Genomic DNA, 20,989 nt, shown 5'->3' with positions numbered 1-20,989 from the left:
ACTTCTTCCATCCATCCGTCCATCCATCCATCCATCATTTCTTCCATCCATCCATCCGTCTGTCCGTCCATTTCTTCCATCCATCCATCCATCATTTCTTCCATCCATCATTTCTTCCATCCATTCATCCATCCATCCATCATTTCTTCCATCCATCCATCTGTCCATCCATCATTTCTTCCATCCATCTGCCCGTCCATCCATCCATCATTTCTTCCATCCGTCCATCCATCCATCTGTCCATCCATCATTTCTTCCATCTGTCCATCCATCCATCCATCCATCCATCATTTCTTCCATCCATCTATCCGTTTGTCCATCCATCATTTCTTCCATCATCCATCCGTCCGTCCATCCATCATTTCTTCTATCCATCCATCCGTCCATCCATCATTTTTTCCATCCATCCGTCTGTCCATCCATCCCTCATTTCTTCCATCCATCCGTCTGTCCATCCATCCATCATTTCTTCCATCTGTCCGTCCATCCATCCATTTCTTCCATCCATCTGTCCATCCATCCATCCATCCATCCATCCATCATTTCTTCCATCCATCCATCCATCCATCCGTCATTTCTTCCATCCATCCATCCATCCATCCATCCATCATTTCTTCCATCCGTCCATCCATCCATTATTTCTTCCATCCATCCGTCTGTCCATCCATCCATCATTTCTTCCATCTGTCCGTCCATCCATCCATCATTTCTTCCATCCATCTGTCCATCCATCCATCCGTCCATCCATCATTTCTTCCATCCGTCCATCCATCATTTCTTCCATCCATCCATCCATCCATCCATCCATCCATCTTTCCATCCATCCATCCATCCATCCATCCATCCATCATTTCTTCCATCCATCCATCCATCCATCCATCCATCCATCATTTCTTCCATCTGTCCATCCATCCATCATTTCTTCCATCCATCCATCCATCCATCCATTTCTTCCATCATCCATCCGTCCGTCCGTCCATCATTTCTTCCATCCATCCGTCTGTCCATCCAACCATCATTTCTTCCATCTGTCCGTCCATCCATCCATCATTTCTTCCATCTGTCCGTCCATCCATCCATCATTTCTTCCATCCGTCTGTCCATCCATCCATCCATCCATCATTTCTTCCATCCGTCCATCCATCCATCCATCCATCCATCCAGACAACCTCAGAAGTTCACCTTGACCACCGGAATTTCTTACATCTGGAGCAGTGTTTGTAGCAGTCACCCCTAAGAATAGCAAATGGGATAAATGCAGGTTGGTGGATTCAGGAGAAATCTGCTGGCATATCCCCAAAGGACCTGAAAGCAGGGTCTTGGACACATTTGCGCACCCATGTCCACAGCTGCTTGAGTCACGACAGTGAAAGGTGGAAACGACCCAGTTGTCCATCGATGAATGAAGGGGTGAATAAGATGTGTATAATGGTATTTAGCCAGGAATGAAATTTCAGCACCTGTGACAACACGGATGAACCTTGAAAACATGGCGCTGAGTGAAATAAGCCAGGCACAAGAGGCCAAAACTGGATTCCATTTACGTGAACCGTCTAGAGTAGGCTGATCGATAGAGACAGAAAATAGATCCATGGGGGCCGGGGCCCTGGGGCACAGTGAGGTTCCTGGTTGTCCTCAGGGGCCAGTGTGCGGCCAGGGCGGCTGAGGAGAAGCCTCTGTTGCTCCCTGGGCCAGCCCTGCCCCCTGTGGCTTCGCGCAGGACTGGGGGGCCTGGCAGGCTTGCTCTGGGCGGTGGTTGAACACTGGGTCTCAGGATCCTGGCTTAGTGGCTGCTGCCGTCAGAGGGAGCGCTTTAGTGGGCCAGAGGCGGGAGTCAGCCTCCTGTCCCTGCACAGGGTGGACACGGCTCCTGCTTCTGTGCAGCCTTGATGAGGAGGAGTGGCCTCTTGGGACTGGAGGGCGTGTGGTGTGGGCAGCTGCCGTGAGCGTGAGCAGAGACGTTGAGGAAACAGTCCTTCAGCCCGGCTTTCGCTGCAGTGGGAGGCGGGGAAGGCGGGAAAGCTTTGGTTCTGGAGACCATTGCAAAGAAGTGGAGAGTTTGTCGTTTGAACACACGTGCTCGCATGAAGTATCGGAATTAGGGCCCCAGGGCTGCTTCACGGGGGCCGTGGTTCCTTGTTTCCAGGCTGAGGGGTGGCCCTCCTGCTCCTTGTGTGTGTCGCCCAGTGTGGGGGGCTAGCAGCCGTGGTGGAGGGGTCTGCTGGGGACATGGGCCTCCTTCCCTCCCATGGGCACAGCACAAGTGCACATGGTGTGACTGCCATTCAGAGGAGGGTCCATGCTGTCCCAGGAGCATGCGGGCCTTTGCATCATTGATTTGGTCTGCAAACCACAGAGGGAAAGATCAGTCACGTTCTTACATCTGAATTTCAAGTTGAGTTTTAATTTCTGAATTCGTTGAATTGGAAGAAAAGTGGAATTTCTCTGTAGACTCGACTCAGCCAGCCCTGCCTTGAAGTGAGCCCAGAGCCCAGAGATGGAGTCCCTCGGGGACATGGTGTGACGGCCCCGGCTGCCACGCCATGCTGGCTTCCTCCGCCGGACCTCGAGGTGGGCACGTGTAGTGGCCTCATTTTGTAAAGAAGGAAACGGAGGCACAGACGAGCCAGGTAGTTTCAGTGAGAGGAAGCACAAACCATTAACTGGTCTCTGAGCTGCCACGTGTCCCGTCTGGTGCCCAGTGACCCGTGGGTATGTGGACCACGGACGCTGCTTCTGACACGTGGCACACACAGGCTGCTGTCCTTGGGGTCGAGGACAGGCCCGCACGCAGGTCAGCGTTTTGGCTAGGGTGCCCTGCGGGCCCGCAGGGCTTCACTTTTGCAGGCAGATTCTGTCCATCTCAGGGAGAGACCGGCCCCCTCAGTGCTCTGGTTTTCAAGCAGCAGCGTGGCTGCAAGTGTGAGACGGAAGGCCTGGGCTTCCGGGTCCGGCCCTCGGCTCTGCCGTGGACCTCAGCCTCTTCCATCTGGGCCTCCGGCCCGCATGGCGCACGAGTGGATGGGGGGCTGGGGCCAGCACTGCTCCTTCCCGGTGCTCCCGCATGCACCGGAGAGGCTCGCTGGAGCGCAGGGGGGTGGTGACGGAGCAGGTGCTGCTGAGGACCCCTGGCTCTGGCCACCTCTTCTGGTGGGCAAGTGGGAGATCCCAGACACGCGTGGCCAGGCTTCACTGTGGCTTGTGACACCTTTTCACGTGTCTTTGTCCAAAATGGTCATAATTGGTTGAACAACAAATGGAAGCTGATGAGCAGGTGGATGAAACGTGGAGGGAGGTTTCTAGTGATGGGCCGTGGGGCTGTATCATCACCCTCTTCAAGCTTACCGTGGTGGTCGATGAGTCACATGGGGAAGGTGGCAGACTTACTCAATTCGGAGGTAACGCGAAGCTGGGAGCAAGGGTGGGCGCGTTTCATAGGCAGACTCAGGATCTAAATACATCTCAGCAGTCAGAATGATGGGTCGAATCTAGCAAGCTGCAGTTCAGTGGGAATAAATTTTATTCCCACTATTTTATTTGGGTCCAAATGGTCAAGCTTTCCAAGTCTGTGGTGGGTGAGACTAAGGGTTAAGTGGGGGCAAATACAAGACTTAGGCAGCCATAGTGTGAGCCAGCAGTGTGTTAGGGCTGGATCAAAAATCAGAGTGGTCTTAGGTTGCATTAACAGAAGTACTGTTTCCAGAAGAAAGGAGGAGACTCTTAGGTAGCGCATTGTGGGGTCTTGTCTTCTGATCTTTATGCCCCACTTTAAAAATGACTTTGAGGAGCTGAGTGGGCTTCCAAAACGAATTCCGCAGCCAAAAAAAAAAATGTGCTAAAATTCATCCTTTGCTACTTAAAAGATTTGTGTGTGTGTGTGTGTGTGTGTGTATGATTATAGTAAATATTTTCTCTTTGTGAAAAATAGAAAAAGCACAAAAAAGTATAATAATGGAAACAAAAATTAGCCATAATCTTAATCTTCCTACCTAGAGATAACCATTTTGACGTTTTGGTATATTTCCTATCAGTCTTTTTAGAGATATACATTTTAAAATAAAATGAGGGTGGCGTTTATATATAGTCTGTATGCTGTACTCATTCGATATTATGTGGTGAGCACCATTCTATTTTTAAGCATCCACCAAAACCACGATCTGCAGGGACTGCTGACCAGTCTGTTGCACGGATTGTCCTGCAAATTCATAATTTGTTTCCTCCTTCCCAGACTGTTGGCTCGTCCGGTTGTTTCCGGTTTTTTCCATGTTATAAATAATCCTGTGATTAAGTTCCTTGTTCATAAATCTTGGTCTGTGCCTCTGATTATTTCTGTGGGATCAGTTCCTAGAAGTAGAATTCTGGGTTCAAGAGATGCAAAACATTAGTCAGGCTCTTGAAGTATTTTGCTAAGTGGTCCTGTGGGAAGTTTGTCCCCTCTGTAATGTGTCCATCAGCCCATGCCGGCAAGCCAGGGGGCCAGCTGTGCTGTCACCTTCAGAAGCGATCTTGCCTACTTTGGTGGCTGGAGATGTTACCATGCCTGGGTTTCATTTGCACGTCCTTGATTTCTGGAAAGGCTGAGCTGCCCTTTGGTGGTCCTTGCCTGTCTGTCTGGTTGATGCTGTGCAGACTCCCAGCTCTTGCTATACCAGAGCACACTTCGCTCACAGCCCGGCCAACACGAGGCGAGGTTTCCCGATAACAGGGACCGTGCCCCTTCACTTGGCCCAAAGCACCCAAGGAAGCCTGGCTTGAGAATAAGAGAAAGTCAGACCGGGGCCACCCAGCCGGGAGCCAGAGGGCTTTGGGCTGCAGTCGGGTCAGGGCAAGAGCCAGAACCAGCCTGCCTGGTTGAAATGCTGGCTGTCACCTCTCACCTGGGTGACCTCGGGCAAGTTACGGACCTCGAGGAAGCCGGGGTCCTGTGTCTGTACTGGGGCTGAGGGTCACGGTGGGGCCGCAGAGATGAGGCATGTGAGTGTTAGGTGGGGCTTGGGCACCTGGTTGGTGATCATTAAAAAAAATTTTTTTTAAATGTTTATTTATTTTTGAGAGAGAGAGGGAGGGAGGGAGACAGGGCGTGGGCAGGGGACGGGCAGAGAGAGAGAGGGAGACACAGAATCTGAAGCGGACTCCGGGCCGTCAACACAGAGCCCGACACAGGGCTCGAACTCACGGACCGCGAGATCATGACCTGAGCCGAAGTCGGACGCCCGACCGACTGAGCCACCCAGGTGTCCGGTCGGTTCTCATTTACCCTCAGGTGTTTTTCTCCCGAGTATCTTTTCTGTTTCCGTTGTCCATGTGAAGAGAGCTTTTGTGAGTGATGACAGAACTCACTTCCCCCCTCCCGTCCTCTGTTTGGCCTGCCAGGTATTTCGTAAGCACCCCCTCTGTGTTGGAGAGCAAGTGCTGGACGGACAGACAGAGAAAAGACGTGCTCTCTGACCCGAATTCCAGGCCAGCGGGGGATTCGGACGGGCAGTTGAAGAATGTACTGGTTTAGCTTCCGAAGGAAAAAAGTGCGAAAAACGAGTGCGCTTTGCAAAAGAAGACCTGCTCCATTCGTCTTCTGTGTGGAAAGGAAATTAATCGCAGTAGTAACCAAATCCTTACCAACTCGAACGACAGGGCACCCCTTTCCCTGTATCGTTAGCAAAGATGGGGAAAATGCTCAATGTGGCACTTGCCATGGAATCAGGTGTCCTCTGTGGGTCAGAGAGATGAATAGCCAGTCTGGTTCTCAGATGGCACGGAGAGCTGATGGCCGCGGGGGTGTCGGTAGCAGTGCGCTGGGCAGAAGCGTGGCCTTGCGTTTCCTGCCCCCCCGGCCATAGTTTCTGACGGGGACCGTCTCTGCTCCACGGATGAGTCAGCCTTTGGCCCCCTTCATTCTCTTCCTTCTCCCTGAACGTTTCTTGGAGATGTCGATTTTTTTCCCAAAGACCCATTGACTACGTTTCCCACATTTTAAAGCATCTTTTTGTTGCGGTGGTTTTCGTGGGCTATTGATCTCGTCAGCTTGTTTTCCGAGCTCCGTTCCATTTCAGACGTTCTTAAAGGGAACTTCGGGACAAGTGAGGGCCTTCTGGCTCCCCTCCGCCCCTGCCCTGCGCTACCACGTCTGGGCCCCCGCGGAGGCAGTGGGCGTGCGCCGGTTGGCACAGGACCTCACCTTCAGGTTCTAATCTGAGCTGTGATTTCCCCAGGCAGGTGGGGAGGCTGGCATCCAGCAGAGCCAGGCTCTGAAGACGGGGGAAAAAAAAAAAAAGTGCAGCTCTGTTGGGTCTTTGCTGCTGGAACACTGGGGTGGGGTGAGCCCCTTGCTCGGGCTCCTTCCCCCTTGATCTCATCACAGGGGTCCCCGATCCTATCACCCAGTGGCTGGGAGGAGAGGAGTTGTGGATGGAAGGCAGTAGGGCTGTGGCCCCTTCCCCAGTCCCCCTCTCCCCAGCCGACTTGTGGCCCATCCTCCTTGGACTTTCTCCGGCGCCCCCAGACACCCAGGCGGCAGCGACGCTGGGCGGTGCTTGTGCTGGGTGTGTATTTTCAGAAGCTGCGGGGGATGACGTGTGTATAAAATTAGCATTGCCTTGTTGGCCCCTTTCAGACTAATTCGGAGCGAAATGTTTTAGCAATGGTGGGCCGATTCCATCAGGGGAACAAGAACTAATTAAATTCTCCCTGACCATCAAGCAGTAAATTATTTATGTCCAGACAGATGCCATCTAATCTCCAGCATCCAGCTCATCTCAACATACATCCGACTTGATTTTTCAAGGGGAGAAGAAGAAGAAAGAAAAGGCTCAAATATGCAAGACGGGAGCTGGGCGTTGGGGAGAGCCGCAGAGCCCTGGCCTGGAGGCGCCACGCTTCCCGCGCCGCAGGGGAGACCGAGGCTGTGGGGGAGACCGAGGCTGTGGGCGACGGCTCAGGGCTTCCCGTCTTGGTTCCCAGCAGCCATGGGCCCACACCATTCCTTGCACATGGGAACGGGAAAAAGAAGTCAGCCACCCATTCGATGCGTCTTTGTTTAACTTGATCTCAGCTGTTTGGGGAAGAATTAATTTCACTAGTGAATCTGCTAATACACATCACAAAGACTTACTGATCTGCCCCTCCGTGGCCTTTGGTGGCTGCATCTGGGGATGGAGTGATTAGCTTGGCCCCACGTGGTGGCCGTGCTGCCCACTGCCACCTCCTTTGTTGCTCTTCGACGGCAGGAGGGCATCTAGGGTGCATCTCAGAATTCATGGAATCAGGCACGGACACCCCCTCCCCCCCCCCCCCCCCGCCCCACTCCCCAGACCAGGGTACAGCGCTTTGCTAGATGGTCCTGACTGTTCCTGCTGGGTGTGGGTGGGGACGGGAGACTGGGTTAGGATTTTGGGACCCAAGGGAAGGGCTCTTCCCTGAGTTGGGCAGAGGCTGGGCCCTCTGCCCTGAGCACTGCAGTGGACTTGAGGCCCACTGCTTTTCAAAGCAGTCACCCTAGGGGGCTTTAAACCAAAGCATCTGAGATACCTCTTTGGTGCACTGAATTATGGAGTCTTCATCCTTTGAAGATAGAGCTGTTTTGGGGAACAGCCCAGAGCCACCTGGCTCTGTCTGGTGGGCTGCTGGCTTCACCTCTGGTTAGATATGTGGCCTTGGGCAGGCTCCTTAATCCCTGTGAACTTTAGTTTCCCAGTCTGTGAAGTGGGACCAATCATCCTTCCCACCTCAGAGGGCAACTGGGTGGAGAAAATGAGCAGGTGCATAAAGGCCTCGGCACAGGTCCGAGCTCAGTAAGGACCCCGCCACGGTCAGTGAGCGGACAGGGTCGTTGTGCTCAGGAAAGGGGTGTGCTCTGGCCCTCTGGGGTGACGTTGCCATGGGCAGCACTGGCTGGTAGTCACAGATTTGGTGATTGGTGCCAAAGCCACGCGTTATGGTCACTTGATGTCCCCAGACGGAACAGGTGCCAGGCGGTCAGTAGCCTCTCGTGAGCTGCCTGCTGTCCCTTGTGAACACAGTGAGGCACTGACCATTTCTCAAGTGTCTGTCCTGGCTGGGGCTGGGGCTACAGTCCGAAGAAAGTGGGTGGCTGCCCTCTCAAAGCATCCCACCGGGAGAAGGAGGGTGCCTCACCCTTTGCGGGGTGGAGAACAAAGCACAAGCACCCCACACGTGTTCACTGCTGCGCAGTTTACAGAGTACCTGTGTGTATAGTCTTTTGTTTAACCCTTGAGGGAGCTGAGTGAGAGTTTCTGGCCTCCTGGGCTTCCTTTAGCATCTCCTGTGCTTTGCTCGGGCTCAGAGACCCTCTAGCCACTGGTCAGTCCTACTCCTTTCTTCACTGGGTCTGTGGGGGCTGGGATCTCAAAGAGTGATGGTTGGGGACCAGTCCTGGGATGGATGTTTAAAGAATTGCTGAAGATGTAGCAGGGGCCCCTCCATCCATCCATCCATCCATCCGTCCATCCTCTATTAATTCATAACACATTCATCCATCCTCCCTCTATCCTCTATCCACTCACTATCCATCCATCCAACCATCCATTCACCATCCACCCAGCATCCATCCATCCATCCACCATCCACCCATCCATCCATCCGTCCATCCGTCCGTCTGCCCATCCACCATCCATCCATATCCATCTGTCCATCCATCCATGCATCCATCTATCCTCACCCATCCTACAAATAATAAGCATCTTATATATGTAGTGTTTTAGGCAGCAGAGAGATAACAGTGAAAAAAACAAGACAAACTCCTTGTCCCCAAGGAGGTCACTTCCAGTAAGAACAGGAGCCATTTGCTAGAGAGTAGAAGTCATTCGAGTGCCATAGCCCGTTTGAGACTTGGGGAAAACTATTGCCTCCCAGGCCCGAGACCAGCCCTGCCAGGCCTCCTGGGGGTTTCATGGTGAGAGGCTTCCCCCGGCTACTCTGCCCCCACCTGCCGAGTGCACGGCCACCGGGTGGGGGCTGGCTGCATTAGGGTTCGTGCCTGTGTTGAACCTGATTCGGCCTCTTGGCCTCGGCCCCGCTCCTGGGGAAGCTGCTGCTTGCTCCTGCCCTTCCTGATGCCTGCACACCTGCCCTGCCCTGGCGGCTCCCCCTCTCCATCCACCCTTTGCCAGTGCCCTTCCTGTGTGGGCCTGGCCCAGCCCCCTGTAGCCCCTGTGCTCTGCTCCATGGCCCCCACACACTGGGTGGTGGGAACGTGTGCTTGACTGGCTGACTAACCCAGGCCCCACAAGGCAGCACCAAATGGCTGCTCCAGTAAATTTCCAAATGCGTCCGGGGCTGACAGCTTCGTTCCTTTCGCTAGCGATGAATGGGCTGAACAGGGAGGCCTCTGCACTGATCACGCGGCCTGAGTCGGCCTTCTGGCCACGCTTTCTGTTGCCGGGTGGGCCTCGCCTCCACCCCAGCCGGAAGAGAGTCTGGTGGGCCTTGGCCTGACAGTGCGGCTCTAGGAAGAGTGTGCCCCTGACTGTCCCGGCTGGTGATCCGCAGAGCTCCCTGACCTTCCTGAGCCTGTCATGGGCGGGAGAGCACCGGGTATTGCAAGGGCTCTCGGGACCCCTGGCCCTGCTGTCCTCCTGTGAGCACTGAGGCCCCTCAGAGTGAGCGAGGCCTCCCGGAACGGCACCCGCGCCCCAACACCCCAGTGTGTCTGGCCAGGACTTCCACGGTCACCTGACAGGGCCGCTGTCCTCCGTCCTGGGTTCTCAGGAAAGATCTGCTTCAGGCTGGGGTTGTTTTTTTCGTTTTTCTTTTTTCTCAGACTGGGACATTTGCAGTTTTATTCAAGCCAAATCTCCGTTTACTTGGGAGTCACTTATCTTCTCTCTTCAGGTCATTTCTGCCACCTCCCCTGTCCCAGCCCACCAGACCGCGGCCGGCCCCCTGCTGCTCTCCTGGGGGGATCTTCCTCACTTGTCTTCCAGATCATCAGCTTGGATATTGAGCAAAATCGGGGCCTCGAGGTGGCCTAGGCAGCCTCCCTAGAGACGCCCCCTCCTGCCTGGTTTGCTGGTGTTCCCCATCAGCCTTTGGTGGTGGTTTTCAAACCTGCCTTCGGCCCGTGGCAGTGTTGATCCAGAGTCCATCGAGTCCAGATTTGCAAAGAAAGTGTCTCCAGATTTCTTCAAAAATGCTCCGCCAACGGTCGCTAACTTAGCAGTAGTGCAGGTGACGGTGCACAGGTGGTCAGAGGCCACGACTCATCCCCCGGGCCCCTCACCCGTGGGGGCTCCTGCAACCCCCAGGGTGTCGTCTCCTAAGAAATGTCGTGGGGAGGGGGCATGGCGTGGTCAGACTTGTCTTCCCTGTGTGTCCAGGGCGGCCCGCCTTGGTGTCCACCCCCTGCACTGAGTAGGGGCGAATGCACCACACGGAGGTGGGGAGTTGGGGCGCGGGGGCCGCGCGGCCCAGGTTCACCGAGGGGCCGGTGCTGTCTGTCCCGTCTCTGTCTCCTGGTGGGGCTCTCCAAGGAGGACCGAGGCGGGCACACCGGGCTTGGCACCGCAGGAGCCCCGGTTGAACGGCAGCCCCCCTGCGGATGCAGGGCCCTCGCTCGCAGCCCTCTGCTGGGCAGCCTGCGCCCGTGGAGGGAAATGAATCGGCCGGGATTGCCACCTCAAGGCGTTTATTTATGTGCTGCACGCTTTTCAGATGTTTTCTTATTTTGCTTTCTGTCAGTAAATATTTCACCCACCCTTTCTTTCTTGCTCATATTTTTTTCATGCTCACCAAGATCTGAAATTAGCACGAGCCCTTTAAGCTGCCATTAATTTCATCTCATCCCTAATTTGTACACTTAATTTCCTCTCCCCAGCCCCGGGGATGTGTTTACAACTGCTGTTCCCGTCACTCACTTTTGCTGAACTCTGCTCGGGCTGCCCCCGGGTCCCCTGCAGGCCTCCCCCCTGGGCCGCCCTTGCCGTGCTCCCTTCCACCGACGCGTCCAGCGTGGTCTTGCCTCCCCTCTGGGGCCCCGTGCTCAGTGCTCTTCGAGGCCGGGTGGGGCGGCTCCCCCCTCCCCCTGCCCCGAGTGCAGTCCCTACTTTCTGTGCCTTGTGTAGACGTGTCCCTCCCGTGTTCATTGCTTCGGGTTCCACGTTGGGCCCCACACGGCGTGGGTGAGGGGACAGCAGGGAGGAGCGGGAATGAATGTGGAGGAGAAGGGCCCATCTAGTCCCTGAGGGGCTGACAGCAGGTGTGAGGCGTCTTGCACACTGTTCTCCCGCTCTGGTGCCCGCCTTCCCCACTGGTAAAGTCCTGCGACTGTGGACGATCTTGAGGATCCTTTCTTGCTCTGAAATGTTGTGGTCCTTCTGTTTCTTCGGCTCCGTGGGCTTTTCTTTATTTGTTTTCCGAATTGAGCCTGTTTTTTCACTCTGTGAGGGTGTCGGGTGTCGGGGGTATCGTGATCGTCGCAGTTGTGGACGGTGTAGTTATTGCGGCCGTGGCCACCACACCATCCTCACCACCGCCATCACCTTCCTAGAGGCCGGACGTTGTGCCTAGTTTATATCTGTGATCCCGTGTAATTTTTACAGCAGTCCTGTGGGGGGGTGTGGGTATTTTCTCTCCATTTTAGAGATGAGACACGGGAGATGCACAGAAGTTTCGTTATTTGCCGCGGGTCCCACAGCTAGTAGCGGCAGATCTGGATTCGGACTCCCGTCTGTCTGACACCACAGCCTGTGCTCTAACCACTGTGCCATGTGGGCTCTCTCTGTTCCCCACAGGCTTGTCTCCTTTGCTCTTTGTTATCGGCACCCAGGGGCATCGGCTTTGGGTCTGTGAAGCCGCGTTCTGTGGGTCTGCAGTGATGTGAAGCGGGGAAGTCCTTTACTTCTCTCAGCTCTGGTTTCCTGCCCTGTGAGTGGAGAAGAGCAAGACCGACCTCACGGAGGTGGACAAGAGTGGGTAAAATGCTGCTTCCCAGGCATCCAGCACAGCGCCTGGAACCGATGAACACTCCGATGTGGGTTTTCCAATTGCAGCTGTCGCATATCACAAAACGATCAGTCGCTCCGTGTTTTGTGTAAGCTTCTACTGGCGACCTTTGATGTGTCAGCCCCTGTGTTGGGCGCTAGACATCCAGAGCTAAGGAAGGTAGCCTCCCTGACCTCGAGGAACCCACTCCATTGGGGAGGACAAACTGTCGACAAACACAACACCGGAGGGTCGGGCTCACAAGGGAGTGTGCAAAGCACCCACAAATGAAGGGCCCTGGTTGGATGTGAGGGCAAGTGTGCACAGAGGAAATTCATAGCCTTAAGTACACAGTCAGTAAAAGAGAGAAAGTTAAAAATAAATGAATTAAAAAAAAATGAATGAAGTATAAGACTCAAACAGGTAGGAAGAGGACAAAAGAATAATAAGCTGAAGGAGAGAAGAAGGAAGGGCATTAATGAAGTTCATGGATAACGAACTAGTCACAGAAGAGCAAATGGGGCTAATAAACAGAAAGCTGTTTTTTTCTTTTCTTTTTTTTTTTTTAAAGTGAATAGCTGAACTGCTAACTAGGTTAGAACGGAAGAAAGCACAAGAAACACAAAATAAGAAGCGGGAGAGATGTAATTTACCAAACCTGACCAAGTTCCATGGCAGACAGTTTTTAAGCTACTCCCACCCAGAGAAGGATGTCCGGGTGGTTCCCCCGGAGAATCTAACCCACACCTTCGAAGAGCAGGTACTTCCAGTGCTAATTAAACTGTTCCACACAGCAAATAAAAAGAAAGGAAACATCTATGTAATTTTCACAAAGTGAGAATAACAACGTTTTTCAATCTGAAAAAGATTGTACAAAAATAAAACCGCAGACCAGTCTCACTTAGGAATACTGATGCAAAATTCTAAATAAAATATTAGGAAATAGAATCCAAGCCTCATTTGAAAATAATAAAATCCTATATCCGTTTGGAGTTTATGCCAGGAATTCCAGAATGGTTCCATATTAAGAAGTACACAATCGATCATTTCAATCAACGTAAAGAGAATCATCGTATGACTGTCTTTTTTGGTACCGAAAAGACATTTGACCGAAGTCAACGTCCACGCTTGAAACACTTACTAGGAATTGGCGGATACTTCTGATACTTCCTTAACATGACTAAGTGTAATCGTGTCCAAAATCCATTCTTTTTCTTGATGTGGAAACAGCAAAGCAAGGACACAGCAAGGATGCCTACTGTCACCACTGCTGTCAATTTCATGTTGTAGTAGGAGCGTCGGCCGATGCGATCAGACAAGAGAAAGACAGGAGAAGAATAAATGTTGAGAAGTAGGGAATAAAAGTATCAATCTTCTGTAGATGGTATAATTGTGTGTTTGGCAAACCCACAGGAATCAATGAAAATGCAGATAACCAATAATAACTTAAATACAAATACAGAGGTAGAAAAGGTCCCTATTGAGAATGACAAACCAAAATACCTGGGAATAAACTTAATAAAAAAATGTTCAAAATGCATACATAACAAACATACAATGCTCTCGAAGGACATGTTATACCTGAATAAACTCCCAAGTGGAGTTTTAAAGTCCACTTTAAATCCGAAGATTTAAAGTCATTCATTCAGCAAATATTTCTTGAAGGCTTTTCACATACTGGGTCCTGTTCTGGTCCTAGAGATAGAGCAGTGAGCAAACAAGATAGAAATTTCCTGCCTGCATAGAGCTTGCATTCCAGGTGGGAAAGAAGCAGTAAACGAAACAAATAGTAAGATGATGTATTTTAGAGAGTAACACTTCTTACAGCAAAATATACAGCTGGAGGTGTGTGGGGAATGGTGGAATTGCAGTGTTAAGTTGGGGGGATCACGGAAGGCCTTGCTCAGACCTGATGGTTGCAGTGTTCCTTAAGATGGTTTAACGTCTCACATCCCAAAGTAACTTGTAAGCTCAGCGTGTTCCCCAGCACATACGGGCTTATGGTGGGAACTCAATAAATTCATCTGTTTAAATTTTCAAATCTTGAAGATTTGAACGTTTGTTTTACTATGCCAAATTCCCTGTATCGAATCTTAGCCTTCCCAGGTCTTCCTGTTGTGTACCTGCAAACCCTTGTTTTTCTGGGATGGAAAACTTTCTAAACTTTTACAAACACTTACAAACATTTATGTAGAAACGTGGTCCCTGCAACCAGGATCATCAGCATCACCTAAGGGTTTGTTAGAAGTACAAATGTTTGAGTCCTACCCTAGACCTACCTGAATTTCGGGATCTGCCTTTTAACACGATTTTTGAGTGCCTTGTGTGGACATTAAAATTGAGAAGCATTTGCCTGTAAGCCTCAGGCTTTGCAGGTTTCCTTCTTGTTCGATGAAATCAGGGGCTAGAGGAAAATGGAACTGCCCTGCCCCTGTTGGTCTTAGCTTCTCACAAAGTTGGGCTCCCCAACTGCCCTTGTGTGGCCCGTATTCCCAGCCACTCTTGGAGGACGTGCAGTGGTATGTTGCAAAACTCTAGAACCGTGCTGTCCAATATGGTAGCCACCAGCTGCATGTGACTATTTGAATAAAATTAAATATTCAGTTACTCAGTCACACTAGCCGCACTTTAGGTGCTCAACAGCCATATGTGGTTAGCGGACACCATACTGGATGGCACAGGTATGGAATCTTCTTGCCATTACGGAAATTTCCATTGGGGAGCACAGATCTGGAGCATACCGGGTGTTAGATTTTGAGAGATTTTGAGTTACAAGATCATGTCCTCAGTGCTTTGGATTCTGAGCTCCGTTTTGTTTCCTTTGATGTCAATATCCACCTGTCTGCCCGTTGGTCCATCTGTCCATCCACTTAGCCAGTCCGTCATTCTGCCAATGATTGTGGCATGAAGTGCTACTTTAATGAATATTTATTGAATAAATCACGGCATGAAAGGTCTACCTGTCCTCAGCCCCGAGCTGGGTATCTGACGTGTAAGTGCCACGCTTCCTGGCCATAAGCATGTGGGCTTGCATTTGGAACTTTCTACCGTGACCTCTGGGAACCCAGTTTCCTGTATTAGTTTGGCTTTCCTTGCACCAAATGCACTCATTCCACCACTCCCCCTGGCCAGCTTGTTAATAGGCTGACTCCCCAGGAAGAGGTCTGGCTCCAGGAAGCTGCCTCTCCTACAAGGGTAGACCCTACCAGTCAAGCCTTCATGGGGACACTCCTGGGCATGGGGTGCCCCCTGACCCCTTGTTTTCTTGGGCCCAGCTGACCTCTTCGGCTTAGACCTGCCTGGCCCGTTTTTTTCTGGCATAGAGTTTTCCTAGTGTAGACCCCAGGAGATAGAGAAGGAAGGTCTGAATGGAGAAGGTTCAAGTGGGGGTACGTGAGTGCTCTAGGTGGGTGCCCAGCATGGATGGTCACGGGGCCATGTTGTGCCCCGAAGGGTTGGTTTTCTGCAGAGTGTGTGTGTGTGTGTGGTCTTCTCAGAACACTGGGGCTTTTTAGGCAAACTGCTTCATCGGTTATGTCACCGCGCCTGGAAAATTCTTACTTTTTATGATGATTCAGGCCCTCTTATTTTAAAGTTAGCTCTGCTCGAGCAGAGTCTGCACCCGCAGCTGCGCGGCCTCCCCAGCCCTGGTGTGTGGCTGCGCGGGGAAGGCAACGTTCACCTCCTCCCGACACCCCGACCCCTCCTGGGGGGACGTCGGCTTCCTCTCTCCTTTCTCTCGTCTCATCCCTCTCTTGGGGAGTCCTGTCTCCCGGCACAAGCAAAGCCTCCGGCCCTCCCTGCCAAGGCCCCCTCATGTCCCTGGGGTGTCCCCAAGCCTCCCACCGCCCCAGCTCAACACGGACACGAAGGGTTACTGTGATCTTAGATTCTTCTGGTTGGTCTAATGCTGGTGTCACACAGATCACTCCCCAGTCTCCACAGAAACCTGAGTTCTGCCTGCCCCCCTGTCCCCTTCTGCTCACGGCTGAGGGCTGCGTGGGGTCCCCCAGCTCTGGAGGAGTGGGCACCGGCCAGCCCACTGTGGAGCTGAGTGTTGGAGGCCCCCACCTGTGGGGCCGAGCCCGGCCGTCCTCCTGGCCTTCCGGGATCTCCCTCAGGACTTCCCACGTAAAACACGCTTGTACCTTCTAGAACCCCGAGGCACCTGTGAACACCCGAGGCTTTGCTTTCTTCCTCTCCTCAGCCCTCACGGAGGGCAGGCGAAGGGTGGCCTGGCCACAGGTGGTGGCGGTTCCCCTCTGGGCGTAAGGGACTCTGGGCAGTGCTGTCCGTCCCTGTCCTGAGCCTCGGTTTCTCCGGTTTCTCCGTCTGCGCAACAGTGCTAATAATCGCGCCACCTCATGGCCTGGAGGAAAGGAAGAAAGGAGGTAATGCAAACGGCGCCTCTGCGGTCAATCCGTATCTGTTACTGCAACAATGATTATTGTCCCCAGTAGGCTAATGATGGCTCTTACTAGCTCACAGGGTTTTTACGAGGATAAAATGAAATGCCACGAGGAAGCACTCATATATTCATTTCGCAAATATTTGTCGGGCACCTACTGGTGCGGGGCCCTGATGTAGGCACTGAGGCACCATCAGTAAACACAAGAGAGGTGCGGATGGGAGCAGCCTATCCCCAAGCCTAGAGGGGCCCAGGGGAGTCCTGGGGTGTCGTGCTGGAAGAAGAAACTGGGCGTCGCCTACTTTACAGAGGAGCAACTTGGGGCCGCAGAGGCCTGAGCAGCAGAGCCGAGCAGGCCTCTTCCCCAGCAGCTCAGATGGTCTGTGCCAGCATCGCGGGCACACCCGGCATCCCCAGGGCTTTGCGGGTGGTGACAAAGCCCTGACACCAGGCTGTGCAGACCCTCGCGAGAGGGTAGGAAGCCGCCGTCACCCAGGCAGGATACCTGCTTGGACCTCTGAGCTGTGGGAGTCACAGAAGCCTTTCTTCTCTGGGGGAGTGTGGGAGAGGTGGGGAGAGCAGGGGGAGGCAGGCGAGAGTGTGCTCCTGGCAGACGGGCGGCCTCAGGTCCTGGGGTCCTGGCTGCATCCGTGACCACCTCTGAAGCAACGTCTGCTGAGAGTCCCTCCTGGGGCTGGCGGAACACCAGGCAGCGGCCACCAGCGCTGAGCGAGGCTCCGCCTGGGAACTTGGTGTTTCTAGAAGATTTGAGGACACGCAAAGGAATGTTCCGAGTGGCTCCAGGCAGTTCCCCCCAAATTGCAGGAGGAGGGAAGCTGGTTTTCCTCCAGGGGCGGGAGAGGCCGCCAGCTTCATGGGAGCTTCAGGGGACGTGGGGACACTCTGGACGCCCTGGCACCGGGGCCTGTTCTGGGGAGCGGGCTATGGGAGGCCTCCTGAGTCTCCCGCCCCGCTCCCCTCTGCTTTCCTCTGTCGCCTTGGCGCACGCAGTTGGCGCTGGTCAGGTAGCTGCTGAGTGGGATAAACAGACCTTCGTCCCCCCGTTTCTCCCGGGGCATGACCTCACACAGCGAGGCCCGCACACTCCCCGCCCGTGCTCGGGGCACCTGTGTGTTTTGGCAGGTGGACCGAGCCCCTGTTCCGAGGAGAGAGGAGGAGATGACCTGACCCGGGCTTGGCTCCTGGAGGTCCCGTCCCGGGGCCTCACCTTTATTCCCTCCCTGAAGCAGCAGAGTTTTAATAGAACGGGGAGTGGGAGGGATACGTTTAGCTCTGAGCCCCTGGGCAGCCGGGGTGCCCCTTTCCCTGTTCCGTCGTGGTGCCGTGTGGTTCTCTGTCACGCACGGAAGCTGTCGGCCTGCTGGTGCCCCCGGCGGGCTCTCTGCCCATCCCTACATGGGGAGGGCAGTGCCCAGCATGCACTGTCCCCTCTCAGCCCCGAGCAGGATGCCCGCCCCGTAGAGGGCCCCGGCTACAAGGACGGGGCGGCCGGGTGCCAGCAGGTGGGAGGGATGCTTGCCATGCTCTTGGTGCGCCTGGGAGGGCGTGGCGGGGTTGTGGACAGGCCATCAGTCATCTGTCTTTAGAAAGTCTTGGGGGGCTTGGAGCGGACAGACAGGCCCACGTTTGGGCACTTGGTGGGGCCTCAGTGACGGCATTTCGTCTGAGACAGCCTGTTTGCCCCCTTGCATGAGTAGGGACGGCTGTCATGTGGCCAAGAGGCGGGTGCTCTGTGAAACACTCAGTAGGTCCTCCTCAAACATGCCCTTTCTTTCTGGGGCCGATGAACCGAGTCCCTCTGTTTTGGCAAGAGGGCAGCCTGGGCTCCCTGCTCTCCCGTGCCGTCCTCAGAATTGTCCACGATGGGTTCACGTGGTATGACTCCACAGCGCGGTGGCAGCAGGTGAGAACGTAGGTCCGGGGAGACAAAAACCTGCCGAGATCCAGACCGCAGCCGGGACCTCCCCGAATCCACCTGTAACCACTCACAAATGATTTGCTCTGCCTTTGTCATTATGCCCGTGTGCAAAACGTGGATGTATCTGAGTCGTAGCACAATAATAGTTCTGCATGTAGTATACATACATGTATGCACACATACACTGTCTTTCCAGTTACGTGGGGACACTCAAAGGGGACCCTTTCGAGCCCCACTAAGAGCCTCAGAAGACAACGCAGTGAGCCGAGTGTGCGTGCGTGCGTGCGCGTGAGTGTGCCCCCAGAGACTGAACCAGACTCTAGGCAGCAGCTGGGTGTGGGAGCGGGGACCTGGGTGGTGAGGGCACAGGGAGCTGGAACCACAGTCTGAGAAGTGAGGCTGAATTGGATAATAGGAATAGACAGCTTCTCTTGGGGAAGGAATTAGAGATTTCCCTCTTGTTTTTGTGGACGTGTCTGGAAGGGAAGGCAGGCTTCGGCGATGGGCTGGCTGGAAGGACACGGGGAGCCTCGGGTTCAACGGTGCTGAGCTGTCTGGAGTAGAGAAAGTCTATTGGGGGGTGGTGGTGCAGAGTCTCAGGGCAGCTGGGGGGCCCTGCTGTGCTCCCCCCACCCCGTCGGGAGAGGCTCCTGTGGGGCAGATCTTGGCTGGTCTGAAGACCCCCAACCAAACATCGTCCCTCCGTCTTTTCTGGTAGCTGTGCCCCTTTGGAGGGAAGGGAGTGAGGACAAGGCAGGGGGTCCCAAGCTGTCCCCCCTCCAGCTGCTTCCTGGTTCTGAATTCCAACACCTGTCATCACAGGCTCGAGGTGGGAGCACCGTGGCCAGGACCTGCCACCGGGCGACGGTGGTCGTCCCTGTTTCTTCAAAAATGAGAAATAGCAAAGGTGATCTCAGCAATGGAGGTGAAAAGGCGGGACATCCCTCGTCTGCTCCTTTCCTGCGTTTCTGCCCCCTCAGGATTCGTTACTGTTTTTCTAGAACAAGAAAGAAAGACTTTTACTTGTAGGAGCCTTTTTTTCCCCTTTCTTTCTTTTTTTTGGCCCTTAATGATGCGGTGGGTGGTAGTGGTAGCATGTTTTTATTTTATGTTATTTTTTACCCTTTGCCGCTCTGGGGGAGGGTGACAGTGTTTGAGTTTGGGGTGCGGCTGTGGGGGAAGCGTTCTCTTGGAGAGGAACACTAGGAGCAGATGTTACACCCCCACGTCTAGAAGGTGGGGGGAGTCTGAGGCGGCAGCTGCTTGGGGTGAGGGAGGACTCGAGTTATGTAAGGGCATCGAGGGGGTGGCTGGGGGCGCAGACGGAGCCCGAGGATGCAGGCTGGCGTCCTCCTCCGGGCTCTCGAGGAAGGTGGCCGGGTGCCGTCTGCCGGGAGCCGGGGGGCCGAGTGGCGGCGGCGGGTCGGGCGTGCAGGTGGGTGTCAGCACATCAGGGTCACAGGGCAGGTGGGAGGCATAGAGGGTGGAGGACTCTGCAGGAGGAACAAGCTTCTGGAAGCCTTCGGGAGGACTCCCCCTTTCCCTCCATGCCTCTCTGTATCCCTGCTCCTCCGCGGCCCGTTCTCCAGACGACTGCCCGGCAACGGAGGAGACAGACCTCCCAATTGCCCATATGTCCTGCACGGCTCCTTCCCTCCCCGCTTCCCGCCCCAGCAGCCATCACCACGTGACAACAGAGCGCACACGGTGGAGGGTGAGGCCGGCCCCGAGCCTCACCACGCTCCAAGGGCAGCCTCAGGTACCTTCCCCTGGTACGAGAAAGGTCTGACCCACAAGGTAGGACGAAACCCTGAGCGGGTCACTGTAACGGCGACCGGCCAGCCAGGGGACGGCTTTGTCATCTGCTCATAGAGCCACAGGGAGGATGCGGCCAGGGCACGTGTGGACCTGACCTCCACCTTAGCATACGGGAAGGAGCCTTAAATCCAGGCCGGGGTCAGGATGCTGTTTGAGTTCCTCTGTCCCACGATGCCCTCGGCGAGCTCCCCCTTCCTGGTCCTCCAGCTACCCCCCACGACCACTTTCTCAGGCTGCTTGGGCTCCCCTGTCTTTGCTGGATCACCCAGCGTCCCTTTCTTGCCCCCTCCTGCAGACTCTGGCCGGGCGGGGGGGTGGTCTCTCCTGGTCGACCAGTCGCTCGGAATTTTCACTGGGCAAGCATCATGCGGTGCCGTGGGATCCCAGCCCTCTCTGCACTAATGAGCTAATGGGCTTTGTACCTGGTAAGACCCCGGGGCCGGCACGTGCTCGGCATGCTTAATCCTCAGCTGGTTTTACCTTCCTCTGTGTGCGTTTATCTGCCTGTTTACTTCCTCCCCTTGGAGGCCCCGGTGAAGGCGGCGAGAGGGGTCCTGATTTTGCTCTGTCGTGAGTGCCCAGAGTGAGAAGTAGAGAATCCGGCTCCCGTCGGGTTCCAAGCAGGTTCTCTGGGTTAGAAGGGGAGCTCCACCCCCCCAGGGGCCGATAAACGATCTTTCAGTGTCCCAGTCCTCGTTGGCTCGACGTGTGGTTTTGGGCGGCCCCAGCCGAGCCTCACAGAGCCGTGGAGAGGGCGCACAGCGCATCACCTGGGGGTGTAAGGCGACTTGTTCCCGACACACAGGGCGCTCGCGAAGTCTGGGGACGGTGAATCTTCGTCACGGGCTCACGGTGATTTTGGAGAGTCAGTGGTTGTGAAGGTTGCAGAG

The 20,989-nt window shown here is 54.4% G+C and overlaps 1 protein-coding gene across 3 annotated transcripts in view; it reads left to right on the top strand.

The window, feature by feature from the left end:
- RBFOX3 (RNA binding fox-1 homolog 3) overlaps positions 1–20,989 on the top strand; it is a 416,501-nt gene that overhangs the window by 32,311 nt on the left and 363,201 nt on the right. Inside the window, exon 1 of one of the 3 annotated variants that reach the window (XM_053212667.1) lies at positions 19,601–19,716. The exons of the other annotated variants lie outside the window; for them this stretch is intronic. The gene's annotated coding sequence lies outside the window, so the exon portion shown is untranslated. Of the gene's footprint in view, positions 1–19,600; positions 19,717–20,989 lie in introns of those variants that run through there. 3 annotated transcript variants of the gene reach the window in all.

The sequence above is a fragment of the Acinonyx jubatus genome, chromosome E1 (genome assembly GCF_027475565.1).
Source record: "Acinonyx jubatus isolate Ajub_Pintada_27869175 chromosome E1, VMU_Ajub_asm_v1.0, whole genome shotgun sequence".
Lineage (NCBI taxonomy): Eukaryota > Metazoa > Chordata > Mammalia > Carnivora > Felidae > Acinonyx > Acinonyx jubatus.
Note: the sequence above shows the minus strand (reverse complement) of the source record. Positions and strands in the feature narration are given on the sequence as shown.